Source organism: Amblyraja radiata, chromosome 25, assembly GCF_010909765.2.
Source record: "Amblyraja radiata isolate CabotCenter1 chromosome 25, sAmbRad1.1.pri, whole genome shotgun sequence".
NCBI lineage: Eukaryota > Metazoa > Chordata > Chondrichthyes > Rajiformes > Rajidae > Amblyraja > Amblyraja radiata.
This window is the reverse complement of record NC_045980.1, coordinates 19015932-19033201: the sequence shown is the minus strand read 5'-3', so window position 1 is coordinate 19033201 and position 17270 is coordinate 19015932. Positions and strand designations below refer to the sequence as shown.

At 47.5% G+C, this 17270-nt stretch overlaps 1 long non-coding RNA gene across 1 annotated transcript in view; it reads right to left on the bottom strand.

Moving 5' to 3' along the window:
* Window positions 1-13132: 13132 nt before the first annotated feature.
* LOC116987200 overlaps window positions 13133-17270 on the bottom strand; it is an 11255-nt gene continuing 7117 nt past the window's right edge. The window contains exon 3 of the long non-coding RNA XR_004415664.1: window positions 13133-13170. This is a non-coding gene — a long non-coding RNA (uncharacterized LOC116987200). The remainder of the gene's footprint in view (window positions 13171-17270) is intronic.

Genomic DNA, 17270 nt, shown 5'->3' with positions numbered 1-17270 from the left:
CTAACTAATTATATGCTTTAATTTCAGGTCATCCAAGTAAGATTATTTTATATTTGTTTCAGAATGCTTCAATCTATGATAACTGAAAATTTCATTCAGTTCTCTTAATTTTTAAGAAAGTTATGGGCTTTTGACTGTCCACGATCACAGCTTTTTTGTTATGTCCATAGAAAATCAATAGGGAACAAGATGTTAATTTCCGAGTATGAAAATGGCCATAACTTTTTAAATACTTGAAATATGAAAGTGAATTAGGTGTCAAATTAAACTTATTTTTATGCTTTATCTGATGGGATAACTTGCAGACTTGATTTTTTAAATCTCAAAATGTTGTAACATTGCTACTTAACCACGTGGGTTTTCTCTGGGTGTTCCGGTTCCCTCCCATATAATAATAATAATAATAATAATATCTTTTATTGTCATTGCACGTCAGTGCAACGAGATTTAGTGTGCAGCTCCACTGATGTACAAGAAAGGTAAATAAATACAATACATAAATAAGCAAGCTGAATTGATTGACGTGACCATCTGAGGGAGACTGTCCAAAGGGGGTGGGTGGGGGGGCACTCATTAGGGCCGGTTCAGACCCGCTATAGCTCTTGGGATAAAACTGTTCCTGAGTCTGGAGGTTCGGGCGTAGAAGGCCTTGTAACGTCTGCCGGAGGGAAGTAGTTGAAACAGACCGTGGCAGGGGTGTGATGAGTCCTTATGGATGGTGAGGGCCTTCCTGAGGCACCGCGTGTGGTAGATGCCCTCCAAGGCTGGTAGCTCTGTCCCGATGATCCGCTGCGCTCTGTTGACGACGCGCTGAAGAGCTCTCCTCTCCACCTCCGTGCAGCTGAGATACCACACAGAGATGCCATACGTTAGTATGCTCTCTGTGGTGCAGCGGTAGAACGTTGTCAGCAGCTGTTGGGGCAGACCAATCTTTTTTAATGTCCTCAGGAAGAACAGTCGTTGCTGTGCCTTCTTGACCAGCGCGGCGGTGTTTGTGGACCATGTGAGGTCTTCTGAAATGTGAGTGCCCAGAAACTTAAAGCTGGACACTCTCTCCACACTTTCCCCGTAAATGGAGATTGGGGCATATTCTCCAGAATGGGACCTCCTGAAGTCAATAATCAGCTCCTTGGTCTTGGAGGTGTTTAGTGCCAAGTTGTTATTGGCGCACCAGTCCGCCAGATTCTGCACCTCCACTCTGTAGTTTGTTTCATCACCGTTGGTGATCAGCCCAATCACTGTTGTGTCGTCTGCAAACTTCACGATGGTGTTGGTGTCGAATGCAGGGACACAGTCGTGAGTGAAGAGGGAGTAGAGCATGGGGCTTAGTACACAACCCTGTGGTGTGCCAGTGCTCAGGGTGATGGTGGAGGACAGGTGCGGGCCCAGTCTCACTGCCTGCGGTCGCTCCATGAGAAAGTTCAGGATCCAAGCGCATATCGGTGAGCTGAGGCCTAGCTGGTGGATTTTGGTGGTGAGCTTGGTGGGGATGACCGTATTGAATGCAGAGCTATAGTCAATGAAGAGCATCCTCAAATACGTGCCCTGTCTGTCCAGGTGAGTCAGGACAGTGTGAAGAGCCAGAGAGATGGCATCCTCTGTCGATCTATTTGCCCTGTATGCAAATTGATGGGAGTCCAGTGAGGCAGGGATGCTGGATTTAATATGGGAGAGGACCAGCCTTTCGAAGCACTTCATAGGGATTGGAGTCAGGGCAACCGGCCGGTAGTCGTTGAGGTTGGTGATTTTGGACTTTTTCGGCACCGGCACTATGGTGGCTGTTTTCAGGCACTTGGGGACCGTTGCCAGAGATAGAGATAGATTGAAGATTCTCGTGAATACCTCCGCCAGCTGTCCAGCACAGTCCTTTAATACTCTTCCCTGGACTCCATCTGGGCCTGCAGCCTGCATCCCAATGACATGCAGGTTTGTAGGTTAATTGGCTTTGGTAAAGACAGTAAATTGTCCCTAGTGTGTAGGATAGTGCTAGTGTATGGGGATTGCTGGTCTGCGCGGAGCCAGTGGGCCAAAGGGCCTGTTTCTGCTCTGTATCTCTAAACTAAACTAAATTAAGCTAAGCTCTTCAACCCCCCCCCCCCCCCCCCCCCCCCGCACCCTGTACTTTCTGTGTAGCCGTGCATCAGGAACAGTGAATACTGGAGTGTAATGCAGCTCTCCTTACTTGAGAGTCCATCAGCAGAGAGAACAGAGGCCTGGATCTGCCTCGCCAAGTTACGAGTCGGGAAGGCAGCAAGAAAAAAAGAACCATTCATGTGGACTGCAGCTCAATAGCCCCACCAAGTGCTCTTTGCTTGGAGCTTCTTCCCTGAGAGTATTTTCCATTATTCATAAAGAATCTGAAAGGTTGTCCCTGGAGGGACTAAAGCCTTGTAGCTGAAGCCCAGGATATCTGCAAACTCAACTGTGAGCTGACAACTTTTTACTTACTGTAACTTTAGGAAACTTGGAAATCAGCATCGATCACTTTGAAACCTGTACATATTTGCTCAGTGCAGTCCTATCCGAGTTATAAGTAGGCTGGAATAACATGGTCTGAGCTGTAGTAGTATAGATAGATAGATAGATCCTTTATTGTCATTCAGACCTTTCGGTCTGAACGAAATTATGTTGCCTGCAGTCATACACAGAATCAATAATAACAAAACATACAATAAACACAAATTAAACATCCACCACAGTGAGTTCACCAAGCACATCCTCACTGTGATGGAGGCAAAGTCTTAGTCTCCGTCTCTTCCCTCCTTGTTCTCCCTCTGCGCTGAGGCGATCGATCCAGGCCGAAGATGCCGCTCTCCAGTCCAGCGGACCTCCATGGTGATGTCGCCGCCGCCGAAAGCCGGAACGCCGTCTCCACTCCGAGACGGCCCGCCACAGCAACAGCTCCGGGCAGACGCCCCAGCTCCGGGCAGACGCCCCAGCTCCAGGTCCTGCAGTCTCCGCTCCAGGCCGCCGCCTCAGCTCCGGGTCCCACAGTCTCCGCACCGGGCCGCCGCCCCAGCTCCGGGTCCCACAGGCGCCGCTCCAGGTCCCGCAGTCTCCGCTCCGGGCTGCCGCCCCAGCTCCGGGCCGCTGCCCCAGCTCCGGGTCCCGCAGTCTCAGCTCCGGGCCCCGCTGCATCAGCTCCAGGCCGCCGCCGAAAGCCAGAACGCCACACCAGCAAGTCGGGCCACCGCTGCCTCAGCCCCGAAGACGGCCAGCTTCTCGTTGGTGAGTCCTGGCTGGCTCTGCCTCCTGGACCTCGGGGTCAGTCGCAGGCTGGAGGCCGCCAGCTCCGCAATTAGGCCTCAACGCAGACGGAGGCAGAGAAGGGGGATACGACACGAAAAAGTCGCATTCCCCTGAAGGAAGAGACAGAGAACATGTTTCACCCCCTCTAACACAACCCAACAAACTAAAACTTAACCAAAACAAGACAAGAAAAACAACAGAAAAAAGTAAAGACAGACGGACAGCAGGCGAGCCGCAGCTGTTAACAGCGCCGCCACTTCCGGATGCCTTCCGGATCCGTATGATAGCGTTGCAGTTAAAATATCAGACTGGCCTTGCCTAATGATTTGGAAACGTGTGTTCAAATCTCGGCTGCAACAACTGGGGGATTTTAAATCCTGGAGATGGAACCAGGAATAAGCCACCGTGAAGTTGTAGAAATCCAACTGCCTCCAGTAATGTGTGACCAACTCCATCAGTCGCTACAGCAGGCAGTTTACAGGGTTACAGGGTTTCCTTTATTGTCATTCAGACCGAAGTCTGAACGAAATTTCGTGAAGAAAGCAAGTGGCATATTGGCCTTCATTTGAGGCCAATTTGAGGGAGTGCTATTATTGCTATTGCTATTGAGGGACATTAACATTATTGCTATTGAGGGAGTGCAGCATAGGTTCACCAGGTTAATTCCTGGGATGGCGGGACTGACATATGATGAAGAATGGATCGACTGGGCGTGTATTCACTAGAATCTAGAAGGATGAGAGGTGACCTTATAGAGACATATCCAAATCTTTAGGGATTTGACAGGCTAGATGCAGGATAAATGTTCCCCATGTTGGGGGAGTCCAGAACCAGGGGTGACACTTTAAGATTAAGGGGTAGGCCATTTATGACTGAGATGAGGAAAAGCTTTTTCCACAGAAGGCAGTGGAGGCTAACTCACTGGGTGTTTTCAAGAGAAAGTTAGATACAGCTCTTAGGGCTAACAGAATAAATGGATATGGGGAGAAAGAAGGTTTGGGGTACTGATTTTGGATGATCAACCATGATCATGCCACTAGGGGGCGCCGCATTGATGGCAGCCTCTGCCTACAGTCTGTTCAAAAGGGAACTGCAGATGCTGGAATATCGAAGGTACACAAAATTGCTGGAGGAACTCAGCGGGTGCAGCAGCATCTATGGAGCGAAGGAAATAGGCGACGTTTCGGGCCGAAACCCTTCTTCAGACTGATAGGGGGTGGGGAAAGAAAGAAGGACAAAGGGAGGAGGAGGAGGAACCCGAGGGCGGGCGGATGGGAGGAGACAGCTAGAGGGTGAAGGAAGGGGAGGGGGGGAGGGGACAGCACGGGCTAGCCAAATTGGGAGAATTCAATGTTGATGCCAAGGGGACGCAAGGACCCCAGACGGAATATGAGGTGCTGTTCCTCCAATTTCCGCTGTTGCTCACTCTGGCAATGGAGGAGACCCAGGACAGAGAGGTCGGATTGGGACCCCCTCCCATTCCCAATCCGACCTCTCTGTCCTGGGTCTCCTCCATTGCCCGTGCTAGCCCGTGCTGTCCCCTCCCCCCCTCCCCTTCCTTCACCCTCTAGCTGTCTCCTCCCATCCGCCCGCCCTCGGGTTCCTCCTCCTCCTCCCTTTGTCCTTCTTTCTTTCCCCACCCCCTATCAGTCTGAAGAAGGGTTTCGGCCCGAAACGTCGCCTATTTCCTTCGCTCCATAGATGCTGCTGCACCCGCTGAGTTCCTCCAGCAATTTTGTGTACCTTCTGCCTACAGTCTGTCTGTTTTTTTGTCTTTTTTTTATTTTTAGTCAGTTTTAAAAGCTTGTTTTTTGGAGATTTATTTAGCTTTTTTATGTGGGGGAGGGGGGTAGGGTAAGGGGAAACCGTTTCCCAGTCACTTCCTGGCGAGGACACGACTATCCTCCGAGTCGCGTCCTCGCCCCCCTCCTCGCATCCTACCACCTGGATTGGAGCGGCCTTTCCTGCTGGAGACCGGGGACCGGACCAGAGTTCCAGCAGCGGTGACGCAGCACTGGATTCACCGCGGAGCGGGCGATTGCTTACCTGGATCGCCGTTGAAGCACCGGAGTGTTGGGCCTGCTGCTTCAACAGCGTGGAGCTGCGGTTCGTAGAGCTTCCAGTGCGGGCGGCGCTGACTTCAAAATCGAGGAGTCCTGGGGCCCTTTGCCGAGGGCCGCCAGCAATGAATCTCCGCCCAGCGCGGCCTGTGGACTTCGGGAGCCGCAGACTCCGGTAGGAGGTGGCCGATTCCGATGTCCAAGCCACTGAGGATGTCCTCCAGTCCCGATGTCGGACTTCTATCACCCTGGCAAGCGGGCCTGAACATCGGGCCGCCCACAGCGGCGACAGCGGGGGATTCGGGAGCCCCCCGACCACGGGAAGACAACAGAGGAGGATGACTGAATTTTGGAGCCTTCCCTCACAGTGGGAAATGTTGATCCCGCTGTGTGAGGATGTCTGTTAAAGACTATCGTGTTTTGTGGTCTTTTTATTTATATGACTGTATGGCGACCACACATTTCACTGTACCAATCGGTACATGTGACAAATAAATGTATCTTGTATCTTGTGTCATATTGAATGGCAGTGCTGGCTCAAAGGGCCGAACGGCTTACTCCTGCACCTATTTTCTATGTTTCTATGTTTCTATATGGAATGAGCTACCAGAGGAGGTAGTTGAAGTAGGTATGATAACAACATTTAAAACACATTTGAACATGTACATGGATAGAAAAGGTTTAGAAGGATGTGGGGCAAATGGTGGCAAATGGGAGTAGTTTAGGTGGGGCATCTTGGTCAGCATGGACAAGCTGTACTGAAGGGCCTGTTTCTGCTCTGGATGACTGGATGACTCTACTATCTCTCTCACAATCCACCTTGAAGCTTACAAACTCCACCTCACTGATTACAAAGATGCCCACATTGCTGCAAAAACTGCCTACCTCTCCTCCATATTCACCGATCCCTGCCTAAACCACAGAACCCTCTTCTCCACAGTGGGCAACCTCCTCAAGCTTCGAGCCAACACTCTCCCTACCTCTACTCCGGACCCCCGCAACTTATTCCTCCACTTTTTCGCTGATAAAATCAGCACCATCTATCAATCTTTATCCCCTGTACCCGACTCCCCAGCATCTACTCCACCACCTACCAAGGCCCCTCCTTTCAACATCTCCACTGACCTCCTTACCCCTCCTCCACACGGCTTCCTCTCCCAGTTTGACCTGGTCACCCCTATTGAAATCTCCAAACTCATCAGCCCTTCCAAACCCACTACCTGCTCCCTCGACCCTCTCCCCACTCCCCTGCTGAAGTCCTGCCTCCCCGTTCTCTGCCCCTACCTCACTAATCTCTTCAACTCCTCATTGTCCCAAGGAATTGTCCCCTCCGCTTTCAAAACTGCTGCTGTTACACCAATCTTAAAGAAACCTGGTCTTGATCCCTCCTCTCTCATTAACTACCGCCCAGTCTCAAACCTCCCCTTTCTTTCAAAAACCCTGGAGCGTATCGTTGCGTCGCAACTTCATTCCCACCTCCTTGCGTATAACCTACTTGAACCCCTCCAATCTGGCTTTCGCCCCCTCCATAGCACAGAAACTGCTCTCCTCAAAGTCCTCAACGACCTCCTCACCTCTGCTGACACTGGTTCCCTCAACATCCTCATCCTCCTCGACCTGAGCGCAGCCTTCGATACAGTGAACCATAACATCCTGCTCACCAGACTCAAAGACCTCGGCATTGAAGGCTATGCACTCAGCTGGCTCCGTTCCTACCTTTCCAACAGATCCCACTTCATCTCTCTCCACAACCACACCTCTGATACAGCCACAGTCACTCAAGGCGTTCCCCAAGGCTCCGTACTCGGCCCCCTCCTCTTCATCATCTACATCCTCCCCCTTGGTCAGATACTCCGCCACTTCAACCTGGACTTCCACTGTTACGCTGATGACACCCAGATCTACCTCGGCACCAAATCCCCCCACAACCCCCCCCCCCCCCCTCTCCTATATCAACTCCTGTTTGTCAGCTATAAAAGCCTGGATGCAACATAATTTCCTCAAACTCAACAGCGATAAGACAGAATTCCTCCTCATAGGCTCCAAAGCCACACTCAGCAAAATCAATAACCCCACTCTCACCATCGACGGCACCACTGTCTCCCCATCTCCCCAGGCCCGCAACCTTGGCGTGATCTTTGATTCCACCCTCTCCCTTGAGCCTCACATCCGCCATGTCATTAAAACCTCCTTCTTTCATCTCCGCAACATCGCCAAACTCAGACCCTCTCTCACACCTCCCGCTGCTGAAAGACTCATCCATGCCTTCATCTCCTCCTGACTGGACTACTGCAACTTACTTCTCCTTGGCATCAGCTCCACCTACATCAACCGACTCCAACTGGTCCAGAACGCAGCCGCCCGACTCATCACCCACACCAAATCCTGGCATCACATCACTCCAGTCCTCAAACAACTTCACTGGCTTCCCATCTCCCACCGGATCAACCACAAAATCCTGATCCTCACCTACAAAGCCCTCCACCATCTGGCCCCCCCATATCTCACTGACCTCCTCTCCCCCTACCAACCCTCACGGTCCCTCAGATCCACATCAGCCGGTCTCCTCTCCATCCACAAGTCCAACCTCCGCAGTTTTGGGGACAGAGCCTTCTCCAGGGCAGCTCCCAGGCTCTGGAACTCCCTCCCCCAACTGATCCGCAATTCTGTGTCCCTCACCATCTTCCAGTCCCGCCTCAAGACCCATCTCTTCACCCCTGCCTATCCTTAGCCCCACGTCTCCCTCCCTTTTCATCTGTGCATTAATTGCCTCATATTGTGTTTTGTATTGAATTCTGTCTTTACTTTGTGTACTAGTCATGTCTCTACTATTTATTTCATTCCCCTTACATGTTTTTCCTCTACCTGCTAAATTTTTGTAAGGTGTCCTTGAGACTCTTGAAAGGCACCCATAAATAAAATTTATTATTATTATTATTATTACTATGACAGCATCATCTCATCCGTAACTTTAACAACAAAGAAAGACCAACAATATCTCCAGAGAGTTATCAGCTCCAAATGCTCCTGCTACACAGTGCTGTCATCCCGTTGGCCGGTAAATTAATCCTCGTGTCTATATGGGTGGTGGAATCTCTGGGGAGGGTGTGGGGGTGGGGTAGGTGTTAGATGGGGAATTTGTGTGAATATGATGAGAATAAAACATGGAATTGGTGTAAGATTGATGCAAATTGGAGCTTGATGATCAGTTTGGACTCGGTGGACCAGAGAATCTGTTTCCATTCTGATTCTATGATTCGCTTCAAAGACCCAATAGATGTCATGGCCTCCTCCTCCTCGGGCAGCATGGTGGTGCAGTGGCAGAGTTGCTGCCTCACAGCGCCAGAGTCAAGGGTTCGATCCTGACCATGGGTGCTGTCTGTACAGAGCTTTTGTACGTTCTCCTTGTGACCGCGTGGGTTTTCTCCGGGTGCTCCGGTTTCCTCCCACACTCCAAAGAAGTACAGGTTTGTAGGTTAATTGGCTTTGGTAAAATTGTAAATTGTCCAGAGTGTGTAAGACAGTGCTAATGTACTGGGTGACCACTGGTTGGCATGGACTCGGTGGGCCGAAGGGCCTCTTTCCGTGCTGTATCTCTAAAGTCTAAAAGTAAGTCTGCGGGTTCTTGACTTGGATGTCTGTCAGTCTGGCACTGGATGGATACCTGGAATAGCCCACGCCACGCCCCCATCGTGGGAAAACCACCAGTGTAGGAATATGGTCTCTCATCGGTAGCACTATTCATCCTACTTCCAGATTTGGATTCCGCTGAAGTCATATCTATTGCATAATAATAATAATAATAAATTTTATTTATGGGCGCCTTTCAAGAGTCTCAAGGACACCTTACAAAAATTGAGCATGTAGAGGAAAAACATGTAAGGGGAATGAAATAAATAGTAGAGACATGACTAGTACACAAAGTAAAGACAGAATTCAATACAAAACACAGTATGAGGCAATTAATGCACAGATGAAAAGGGACGGGGACGTGGGGCTAAGGATAGGCAGAGGTGAAGAGATGGGTCTTGAGGCGGGACTGGAAGATGGTGAGGGACACGGAATTGCGGATCAGTTGGGGGAGGGAGTTCCAGAGCCTGGGAGCTGCCCTGGAGAAGGCTCTGTCCCCAAAACTGCGGAGGTTGGACTTGTGAAGTCCCGGACACATTGTGAAGTCCAAGGACACATTCCCCTTCTAGAGCATCCACCACTACTGCACCTTCTCCATAACGCTGGCTCAGTAGACTCCAGAGTAGGGAACCAGGACAGACTAAAATAGCCTTGGCAGCTTCAAATTTTATTTTTAAATCCAAACACCTTTTGGCCTGTGTGTAAAATAGCCATTATATTCCTATTTAGCTGCTAGGCTGGGGGTGGGCATTAATCCTCTCTGCACTGCAGTGCAATGCTCCCGAGAAAAATGATAAATTGCTCTTTAATGCAAAGTCGCTCATTCAAGTTCACGAGTGATAAATGTAATTAATAATTAACCAGAATCACACAGCATATTTACATAGTGGCGGCCTTGTGTCACTATGCTGCAAAGGATTCAAAAACTACAGGGCATGGGCTTAGAGGGGGAGAGATTTAAGAGGACCTCAGGGGCCACGTTTTCACTCGGGTAGTCCATATCTGTAACGAGCTGCCAGAGGAAGCCATAGAACAGATACGATTACAATTTTTAAAATTCATTTGGACATGTGCAAGGATAGGAAGGGGTTGGAGGGCTATGGGCTGAATGCAATCAGGTGAGACTACCCCTCAGTCTGAAGAAGGGTCCCAACCCGAAACATCAGCTTTTAATCAGTCTGCAGAGGGCCCCGACCCAAAATGTCACCTCCAGGGACAGTCCCTGACCTGCTGAGTTACTCCTGCATCTGCAGTTACAAACCAGCATCTGCAGTTCCTTGGTTCCCCAATATGCCAACTTGGTTGGCATGGACACGAGTATGCAGATCTGCTCATTTACTTTCAATGTTTATTGCTAATTGTAACTATTCTAATGTATTATTTTTATTTCAAAAATACTACCGCACATCTATTTCTGTACGAATAGACTCCTATTTAAATTATTAAAAGTTACAGTTTGTTCCTGCTCCATCACCCTTTTTGACAGTATACACTTTGACTTTAATTAATAACATCGCAATTGAACCTTATAATGATACATGGCAGGTTAAAATCACTCCAGTCACTATTCCCCTCTGTTGTTCTAAATCTACACAGTAGTTTTGAATTTTGTAATTTGCAATGTACCAGTGATCACTGATTTCTGAAGTAATATCAACCTGGAAATGTTATAATTGAGCACAACATTTTAATGCACTTTATGACGGATTTAACTTAGCAACACGATCAGATAGAATGTTCCCCTGAGCTTAGAACTATCTCCATAATGAATACGGCTTTGAATAATGAAACAGGCCCAAAATAGAGAGTTGAGATTAGATTTTGCAGACTGAGCTGGTCCCTCGCAGCGCCAACGACCCGGCTTCGATGCTGACCTCAGGTGCTGTCTGTGTGGAGTTTGCACATTCTCCCCCGTGACCACTTGGGTTTCCTTCGGGTGCTCCGGTTTCCTCGCACATCCCAAAGACATGCGGGTTTGTAGGTTAATTAGTTTCTGTAGGGAGTGGCTGCAAAACCCGGTGGCTCAGTGGAAGAGTTGCGCATCAGAGACCAGGTTTCGATCGCGGCTACTGGTGCTGTCTGTACAGATATTGTACATTCTCCATGTTACGACATGGGTTTTCCCCGGTTGCTCCGATTTCCTCCACATTCCAAAGATGTACGGGTTTGTAGGTTAATAGGCTTTGGTAAAAATTGTAAATTGTCCGTAGTGTGTTGTGTGTGCTAGTGTAACAGGGATCACTGGCCGGCACGGATTCGATAGGCCAAAGGATCTGCAATATTTCCGCGCTGTATGTTTAAACTAAACTAAACTAAATTAAAAGCGGGATAACATAGAACCAGTGTGAACAAGTGATCGATGGTTTGTTAAACCTCTCCGCCTCCTGCTATCTCTTCCAACATTCCTTAAAAACTGAATCTGAAGAAGGGTTTCGACCCGACACGTCACCCATTCCTTCTCTCCAGAGATGCTGCCTGTCCCGCTCAGTTACTCCAGCATTTTGTGTCTATCTTCGGTTTAAACCAGCATCGGCAGTTCCTTCCTACACATTCCACAAAAATATATCTCCTTGACTGAACTTTGACCAATCTTCCTTATGATAACCCTGTGAGGTTATCCATTTTGGTGGCAAAAACAGGAAAGCAGACTATTATCTAAATGGTGGCCGACTAGGAAAAGGGGAGATGCAGCGAGACCTGGGTGTCATGGTACACCAGTCATTGAAAGTAGGCATGCAGGTGCAGCAGGCAGTGAAGAAAGCGAATGGTATGTTAGCTTTCATAGCAAAAGGATTTGAGTATAGGAGCAGGGAGGTTCTACTGCAGTTGTACAGGGTCTTGGTGAGACCACACCTGGAGTATTGCGTACAGTTTTGGTCTCCAAATCTGAGGAAGGACATTATTGCCATAGAGGGAGTGCAGAGAAGGTTCACCAGACTGATTCCTGGGATGTCAGGACTGTCTTATGAAGAAAGACTGGATAGACTTGGTTTATACTCTCTAGAATTTAGGAGATTGAGAGGGGATCTTATAGAAACTTACAAAATTCTTAAGGGGTTGGACAGGCTAGATGCAGGAAGATTGCTCCCGATGTTGGGGAAGTCCAGGACAAGGGGTCACAGCTTAAGGATAAGGGGGAAATCCTTTAAAACCGAGATGAGAAGAACTTTTTTCACACAGAGAGTGGTGAATCTCTGGAACTCCCTGCCACAGAGGGTAGTCGAGGCCAGTTCATTGGCTATATTTAAGAGGGAGTTAGATGTGGCCCTTGTGGCTAAGGGGATCAGAGGGTATGGAGAGAAGGCAGGTACGGGATACTGAGTTGGATGATCAGCCATGATCATATTGAATGGCGGTGCAGGCGCGAAGGGCCGAATGGCCTACTCCTGCACCTAATTTCTATGTTTCTATGTTTCTATGTTTCTATGTAAAGAAGAGTCCCAAACTGAAATGTCGTCTGTCCATTCCCTCTACAGATGCTGCCTGACCTCCAGATTTCCTCCAGTACTTTGTGTTGTGCGCTGCTATCTCCTATGTCCCTATGCGTCAATTTTCTTTCTTCAAATTTCTCCATTGCCTCTTGCCCCTCTAATTCCTTCATTGTTGATCTTCCCTGTAAATCATTCCATTGTTAGGAGCATTTATAATTATAGTTTTAACCCTCTGTCTCTATTGCCTCCACATCACCTCTCTCCCTGTATACAATCATTCTAATATTGTTACTCTCCCTCTGTAATGACAGCATCTCCATTCTGACATTGCTCAGTTTCTCTGGAGGTAGATGATTAAGGTTTTGATGGAACAAAGAAAGGGTTTTAGTGATTTTTTTTTCACAAAATCTCTTTTCAGTTTTATTAAAGGCTTTCAAGAGAAAACATTCAGTTCTATCCCAGTGCTGTTGTTACATTCTTAGTCAGTTTTTTTTTAGCAATAATGCACTCCACGAAAGAACTAATAGTGCCCGATTTTGTGCAATGTGTCTTACGAGACCAAGGAAATTCCACATGCCCACATTTACTCTTACAACTTCTACAAATACACCATAGGAAACATACTGAGGCATTGCATAACAGTTTTCCCTAGACCGCAAGAAATTTCATAGATTTGGGTATGTAGCCCAGTCCATCACACAGTCGAGGCTCCCCACCATTTTCCCCATCAAAATCTCACGAGGCTTTGGAAAAGCAGCCAAGATAATCAAAGACTCATCCCACCTCGGTCATTCTTTCTTCTCCCTGCTCCCATCCAGCAGAAGGTACAGAAGCTTGAAAGCGCTCACCACCAGAATCAGGAACAGCTACTTCCCCTCTGTTACCAGACTTCTGCACGGTCCTTCCATAAGCTAAGGTTAACATCCGATTCACCTCTACCCCATTGCAATCATTGGACTTTGTGTCTGGAACCGATGCACTACAATGCTGAGAAATATATTCTACATTCTGTATAGAAACATAGAAACTTAGAAAAAAGGTACAGAAGTTGGCCATTCGGCCCTTTGAGTAAGCACCATTCAATATCATCATGGTTAATCATCCAAAATTAGTACCCCATTCCTGCTTTCTGCCCATATCCCTTGATTCCCCAAGCCCTAAGAGCTGTATCTAACTCTCTCTTCCCCTTTGCTCTACCTATTGTACTTGAGTTTGGTTAGATTGTATATATGTACAGTATTATCTCATCTGTTTGGAATGCAAAACAAGCCTTTCCACTGTGCCTCAGCACATGTGACAATAACAAACCTAAACTTAAACCTTGGTTTTATTGCCTTCAAATATTTCTGATGAATACATTTTCTTGCATAACTTCTCTCCGCCAATCCAAGTAGTTGCGTAAGTTTCCTGAAGGTTTGGATGAGAGAAGAGAAATATAAAAAACTATTACATGTGTGCTTTTATACATAAATATGCAATGTCTTTGGTGGAGAAAAGTAAATTCTAAATGTTACAATGTTCTGCTCTTACCAATAAGGTGCTGATTAAGTCTGGTTATTGGACGCCAAATCCAAGAAATGATTTGATTGCCTTGAAGATGCCAATGGAATTAGTGAAGGAAAATCACATTTTATCAACCGTGATTAAGAAATACAGTTTTTAACATATTTCATGTTTTTTTCTGCAAAGCAAAATCACACACCGACCTTGCACTAATTTGTGCAATGTGTTCCACCTGCTAATAATGTAACAATCTCAAGAGTTGCTTCCAAGCAGCGCACCTGAGCACACAGTCTGAAGAAGGGCCTCGACCCGAAATGTCGCCCATTCCTTCTCTCCAGAGATGCTGCTTGTCCCGCTGCGTTACTCCAGCACTTTGTGTCTACCTTGAGCACACGACATTCTGCATTGATAACCGCTGGTTTCAGTCGAAATTCTAGAAAGAAAATTGGGATAAAATGGATGTCTTTCCAGGGCAGGGTGAAGGGAATGTTGTCTTGTCAGAGTTGCCAACTTCCTATCCTTGTCTGCCTGCTTGGGTACCTATAGAACATGGAACAGTACAGTGCAGGAACAGGCCCTTCAGCCCACAATGTCTGTGCCAAGACTATCTCATATCTGCTTGCACATAATCCATATCCTTTAGACTTTAGATGTTAGAGGTACATACAGAGTGGAAACAGGCCCTTCTGCCCACCGAGTCCACGCCGACCAGCAATCACCCCGTACACTAGCTCTATCATACACGCTTGGGGCAATTTACAATTCTTTACCGAAGCCAATTAATCTACAAGCCTGTACACCTTGGGACTGCGTGAGGAACCCACGTGGTCACAGGGAGAACGTACAAGCTCCGTGCAGACGCCACCACTGATAGTCATAACCCGTATCTCTGGTGCTATGAGGCAGCAATTCTACCGCTGCGCCACTGTGCTGCCCTCCATTCCCTGCAAATCAATGTGCCTATCCAAAGGTCTCTTAAATCCCACTATCGTATCTGCCTTTGCTACCATCCCCGGTAGCGTATTCGAAGCACTCAGCACCCTCTGTGTAAAAAACTTGTTCCTTTAAACATTGCCCCTCTCACTCATTCCACAGCCATCTGCGGTAATGAATTCCACAGATTCACCAGCCCCCCTGACTAAAGAAATTCCTCCACATCTCATTTCTAAAGGTACGTCCTTTTATTCTGAGTCTGCGCCGTCCTAGACTCTTACACTAGTGGGAACATCCTCTCCACATCCACTCAATCCAGTCCTTTCACTATTCGGTGAGTTTCAGTGAGGTGCCCCCTAGCCTTCTAAACTCCAGCGAGTCGGGCCCAGTGCCATCAAGCCATCAAACACTCATATGCCCACCACCCTCTGAGTGCATCCACAGTTTCTCATGTCAACATCAATTGGTTCCCTTTTCACCGCTGTGCATGAGGTCTTAACGATGATAAACTAATGACTTATTCTCCCTGCAAAATTACAGTTCAAAAGTCATTCATTTCCCTTCAAGTGCTTAATTACATCCTTAAGGGCATGAAAAGCACTTTCCCTCAGATGAACATAATCACAGTACTGAACGCTGCTGCATGTCTTTGCAAAATAAGGGGAAATTATGTTCACTTATATCCACTGTCGTGCATATTATTTGTCGGTCATCGGGTCAAGGCCAGGCTGGAAGGGGTTGGAAAGCCATAAGTTGAAATGTACATTCTCATAATTCAAGGACAAGTAGTAATGAAAGGAAGACACAATATAATGCAAAATCTAACTGTTCACCCACATAATTTCTCCCATTTTGATGCATTTAATGTGAAGTAATAGCAGGTACTGGAATCTTGAGTAGAACACAAAGTGCTGGAGGAACTCAGCGGTTCAGGCAGCATCTGTGGAGGTAAATGTGCAGACGGTGTTTCAGATTAGGACAACTTCTTCGGACTCGGGGAGGCGGGGTGGCGCAGCGGAAGAGCTGCTGCCTTACAGTGCCAGAGTCCCATGTTCGATCCTGACTATGGGTGCTGTGTGTACAGAGTTTGTTTGTTTACCCTGTGACCGCATGGGTTTTCTCTGGGTGCTCCGGTTTCCTCCCACACTCCAAAAGCAGTTTGGAGTTTTTATAGATTGATTGGCTTTGGTAAAAAATTGTAAATTGTCCCTAGTGTGTGTAGGATAGAGTTAGGGTGATCGCTGGTCAGCACGGACTCGGTGGGCCGAAGGACCTGTTTCCGCACTGTATCTTTAAAGTCTAAAGACTGATTCGGAAACTTGGAACATAAACTTTCAATAAACTCAAGACCAATATTGTAAAGGCATTTGATGCTGAGAAGAAAGTGTCAGTTTAATTGGAGATCGGACTGCGATTGGTGGAGACAGCTACTGCTGTAATTTAGTTTTTTACCGTGGAACAATTTCTCATCGAATCACATGGCTGAATTTTGATTAAGTTTTGTTATTGCGAATATAATGCAAAATCTAACTGTTCACCCACATAATTTCTCCCATTTTGATGCATTGAATGTGAAGTAATAGCTATATGCCCAAGATTCTCAAACACTAACTCATAAACATTCTGAATATCTTGGAAGGTGACCATCTCTCTCTCCTTGACACCAATTTTGAATTTGTCAAAGAGTCATAGAGTAATGCAGTGCAGAAACAGACCCTTCGGCCCAACCTGCCCATGCCGACCAACATATCACATCTGCACTAGTCCCACCTGACAGCATTTGGCCCATACCCCTCCAAACCTATCCAATCCCTGTTTAAACGTTGTCGTAGTATCTGCCTCATCTACCTCCTCCGGAGCTCGCTCCATTCACCCACCACCCTTTGTGTAGAAAAGCTACCCATCAGGTTCCTATTAAATCTTCCCCCCCCCCCACCTTAAACCTATGTCCGAGACCGAGGTCCGATCTTGACTACGGGTGCTGTCTGTACGGGGTTTGTATATTCTCCCCGTGACTGTGTAGATTTTCTCCGGGTGCTCCGGTTTCCTCCCACACTTCAAAGATGTACAGGTTTGTAGGTGAATTGGCTTTGGTAAATTGTAAAATTGGTTCTAGTGTATAGGATAGTGGTAGTCAACTGGTCGCTATACTAAAACTAAGGCTTCTTCCCAAAACCTTCTTCACCCACCTCAGGACAAGGGGCAGTCAGGACATGGGTACTAACCCAAAATGTCACCTCTCTATGTTCTCCATGGTTGCTGCCTGATCCGTTGCCTGTGTTTGGCCCATATCCTAGCACTTTGTGTCCACTCTAAAGAAGGACACAAAACCTTACCTATCCTTGTCCTCCAGAGATGCTGCCTGACCCGCTGAGTTACTCCAGCACTTTGTGTCTTTTTTTGAAAAGCTGATCTGCAGTTCCTTGTATCTACAGTTCAGCAAGATAGCCCACTACCTCTTTCA